At 42.9% G+C, this 4681-nt stretch overlaps 1 pseudogene; it reads right to left on the bottom strand.

The window, feature by feature from the left end:
• Positions 1–250: 250 nt before the first annotated feature.
• Positions 251–1760, bottom strand: LOC101041708 (mitochondrial nicotinamide adenine dinucleotide transporter SLC25A51-like; annotated as a pseudogene).
• Between the last annotated feature and the right edge of the window lie 2921 nt (positions 1761–4681).

Raw genomic sequence — 4681 nt, 5'->3', positions numbered from 1 at the left:
CAGCATTATGTAAAGTGAAAGAGAAGAAGATAAAGACAAACACTGTATAATTCCATTTATTGCTTTTTTTTTCTATTAGAAGGTTTTATTCTGTTTTATTAATGCTTAAAGAAAACAGCTTTGCCCATAGCTCACTGTGGCCTGGAGTCATGACACCAACTTATATTTGGCCAATTAAGAAAGAGGCCAAACTGCATTCTTCTTAGAAGTTCTATCCAGTTGATAAATGGAACTTAACTGATTTTTTTTTTCATATAACCTTTGACAAGAACTCATAAGTTGCATCGATTATGACCCAAGAGATAAGGGACCGATGGTAATTCTGATGGGCACCTCTGAAAAGATTTATCAGTTTTCCATCCAATTCCAGGCAGATGTTTTGGAAAATCTTGAGGAAGGAAAGACTGAAATTCCCCACCAGTCTGAGACTGTATGTTTTTACAACCTTAATTGGAAAAAAGCAAGCATCCCAACGTGGCACCCAATAGACCTCTACAGAGAAAACCATTGACCAAATGAGCACTAGGAGTCGTTGTGGTAGGCAGATGCTCCTTAATGGGACCTTGAAGGCCGAAAAAAAGATATTGCTGAGTCCATTCCAGAAAGAATGGGCACCAAACCTCGATAACGTTCTCCAATTCCATGACATTTCCGTACCTTGAAAGCCTGATAAGTAGTGGGGGCAGTGGCTCACACCTGTAATCCCAGCATTTTGGGAGGCTGAGGTGGGCAGATCACGAGGTCAAGAGATCAAGACCATCTTGGCCAACATAGTGAAACCCATCTCTACTAAAATGCAAAAGTTAGCTGGGTGTGGTGGCGTGTGCCTGTAGTCCCTGCTACTTGGGAGGCTGAGGCAGAAGAATTGCTTGAACCCGGGAGGTGGGTTGCAGTGAGCTGAGAGTGTGCCACTGCACTCCACCTGGCTCCTTGAGACAGAGCTTTGCTCTGTCTCAAAAAAAAAAGCAAGCCTGATAAGTGCTGGTACATTTGTCAGGATGCTTGTGGTTTTAAAGCAATGTCTGAACTCTTTCCAGTGGAACGAAAATTGCTTCTGTTGTCCCTGCAAGCACTGCCGCCACGCCATGGGCTGCAAACTCTGGAGCACTGAAGTGTTTGTGGAAAAGGCGGGCTCAATTCTCATACAGACCGAATGTAAGTGCAAGTGGAGTTGCCTTTTTTTTTTTTTTTTTTTTTTTTTGAGGTGGAGTCTTGCTCTATCACCAGGCTGGATTGCAGTGGCGCAACATGGGCTCACCGCAACCTTCCCTTTCTAGGTTAAAGTGATTCTCCTGCCTCAGCCTCCTGAGTAAGTGGGACTACAGGCTCCCGCCACCATGCCCAGCTTATTTTTGTATTTTTAGTAGAAACAGAGTTTCACCATGTTGGGCAGGAGGGTCTCGATCTCTTGACCTTGTAATCTGCCAGCCTGGACCTCCTCAAGTGCTGGGATTACAGGCACGAGCCACCGCACGTGGCCGTGTAGTCTTCTGCATCAATGGGGGAAGGATTCCAGGATACACGTTTTGAAATCCATCCCTTCTCATCGGGTTTTGCCATACAGCTGCTGTTGAGAGGGACCTTTTGATTGGGAAATGTGATTGGTACGTGTTGAAGGCTGCGCAGCAGCCATGCAAGTAATGCTTCATCTCACCAACATTTGTAAATAAGGTGATATATCTTGTTTTGAAGATGTTAGTATTGGTGGCCTCTTTTCATGAGCTTCTGAATCCATCATGTTGCTTAAGATCTTTCTTTTTCATGAAGGACTTTTAAAAATGTGTAACACCATCTGAGCCTGGAGATTTGCGGGATGATAGCTCTTTGATAATGTTTCCAGTTGCTTCCATTGTTATTATTTTGTTAAGTTACCTATTCTGGAGTCAATTTTGAGAACTGGATTTCCCATCGCCAAGGCGTCCTGCAGGATGGCAAGTGAGCCAGGGCCCACGAAGGCACTTATATTTCCATGCATGTGAAAAATTTGAAGGGGCTAGCTTGTAGTGACATAAAGCAGGACAGTGGTTTCCAGAAAGAGTTGACTGGAAACTGACTAGAAAAGACAGTAGGAAACTTTTCGAGGGTAAGGAAAATGTTTTCTATCATGAATATGGAAGTGGCTGTAATTGTTTACATTTGTCAATCTTACCGAATTGTAAACTTAAAATTGCTCGATTTTCTTCTCCATAGAATATACCTCAATAATGTTGATTAGGAAAAGGAGTTTGTATCTGAGCCAATCACTGGCAAACAGAATAGAATTACCTTGATCAACTTCTGTTTATCAAGATTCACTCCCCGGGGTGAGAAAGAGCTCATCTTCCCTCAAAACAGCCTGTCATCAACCTGTAAGGAAGGTAGGGTCACAACCAGTGTCTTCTTCCCTGGGTCATCTACATGCAGGCTTTGGAGAACACAAATGCCCTCACTGAAATGACAGACTCTTCATCTCATAATTAAAATCCAACCTTTCCTGAATAGCAATTAACTACTGAGCCAAAACTGTGCAGAATGTTAATGAGAAATAGCCATTCAATTAGAAGTCACACATCAAACAAAACCTCCAGCTCAATAAGCAGGCGACCAAAAAACAGTAGATTAAGCTCCCCCAGAACAAGCTGTGACGCTGTGACCAACACAAGTGGTATGTGACCTTCTTTTAACTCCTCTTTTCCTTCGCTCCGTATGGGTCATTTTATTTTCAGTCCTTGGCTGCTTAGCTTGTCCCTCTGGCTTTGAAGGGAGGTCATTTTTGGCCTAACTTAGAGAGGAAAGGCATATGCTACTTAGCTCCTGAAATGTTTATTTTTCTCCACTACATATGTTTTGCTTCCTTCTCTAACGTCTGTACTGAAATGTAAGAAGTCTGCCTTACACCAATGGATCTCATTACAATGGGCCTAGGCTGGTCCCAGCTTCTCCCTAGTATTTTATGCAGGAGTTATAAAGCTATGCATAACTTCTGCTTTGCTACTAGCGATGCATTATTGGTACTTAAGGAATTCAGGCACAGATTAACTAAGACCTGGTATCAGCTCACTTGAAACATCTGATATTTAAGGAAGTCAACCTAATAGAAAAATAATCGGTGCATTCTTTCAGATTCTTTAGGTTCTAGATACTTTAGGAATGTAGGTAATCAAAAAACAAACAAGCCTGGCTTCCTTATCTCAGTCTCTTCTCTTTGTAAAAGCCCTCCATGAGTTAATAAAGCTGTAAAGCTGTGACCTGGGCTCTAAAGAAGGTTAATATGAGAATCTGTTTGAATTGCACTGTGTCTTGGAAACCTGTAACTAAAAGTATTGTCCATTATGCTGATAATCCACAAATATATTCACTCTTGAAATTATTTATGTTGCCGGGCGTGGTGGCTCAAGCCTGTAATCCCAGCACTTTGGGAGGCTGAGGCGGGTGGATCACGAGGTCAAGAGATCGAGACCATCCTGGTCAACATGGTGAAACCCCGTCTCTACTAAAAATACAAAAAATTAGCTGGGTATGGTGGCACGTGCCTGTAATCCCAGCTACTCAGGAGGCTGAGGCAGGAGAATTGCCTGAACCCAGGAGGCGGAGGTTGCGGTGAGCCGAGATCGCGCCATTGCACTCCAGCCTGGGTAACAAGAGCGAAACTCCGTCTCAAAAAAAAAAAAAAAAAAAAAAAAAATTTCTCATGGGGCGCGGTGGCTCAAGCCTGTAATCCCAGCATTTTGGGAGGCCGTGGCGGGTGGATCACGAGGTCAAGAGATCGAGACCATCCTGGTCAACATGGTGAAACCCCGTCTCTACTAAAAATACAAAAAATTAGCTGGGCATGGTGGCATGTGCCTGTAATCCCAGCTACTTAGGAAGCTGAGGCAGGAGAATTGCCTGAACCCAGGAGGCGGAGGTTGCGGTGAGCCGAGATCGTGCCATTGCACTCCAGCCTGGGTAACAAGAGGGAAACTCCGTCTCAAAAAAAAAAAAAAAAAAAAAAAAAACGAAGAATTTCTCTGCAGTCCTCATTGGCACTATTTTCCTAATATTTCTGGTTCTTCTCCACTTACAGGCACATAATAAGACCCCACTCTCACGGTTTCTTGAGGTTAGGTATGACCAGGTGACTTGCCGTGGCCTATGGAATATAAACAGAAACTTCAAGAGCCAGTGTGTGACTTTCTTCTTTGCTTGCCTCAGTTGGAAGACTATGTTAAAACGAAGCTTCCATCAGCTTGGATCTCTGAGTTACAATAGTGAACAGAGGCCACTGCTAATCCACAATAATGGAGAAAGAGATCTCTGTGGTTTTATGCTTCAGAGATTTGGCACGCGTCTGTTTCTGCAGTATAGTCTAGCACATCCCCATGTTATGTCCTCTCCCGGGCTGTGCTTTAATTTTTCTGTTTTTGTAGTATTGTACAGCACTTTTCACATCCTATATTTCATTGGCTATTTCAGGACTTAGTTTGCATTCTGTTTTTCATTTTACACCTTATTATCCATCACTATTCTTAGAGACATCAATATTCATGTTTACGACCTTTAGCATCTTAGACTCATAGTTCCTGCCCACCTTACCTTTAGAAATTTCCTTCTTCATATCAGCAAAATCACTAAATCAAACCTTTCTTGCAAATTCCAAACTCCACACCCCTCTGCCTGGATTCATCTTGATTAAGCTACTTAAGACATTGCCTGCCTGTTT

The sequence above is a fragment of the Saimiri boliviensis genome, chromosome 13, assembly GCF_048565385.1.
Source record: "Saimiri boliviensis isolate mSaiBol1 chromosome 13, mSaiBol1.pri, whole genome shotgun sequence".
Classification (NCBI taxonomy): Eukaryota; Metazoa; Chordata; class Mammalia; order Primates; family Cebidae; genus Saimiri; species Saimiri boliviensis.
Note: the sequence above shows the minus strand (reverse complement) of the source record. Positions and strands in the feature narration are given on the sequence as shown.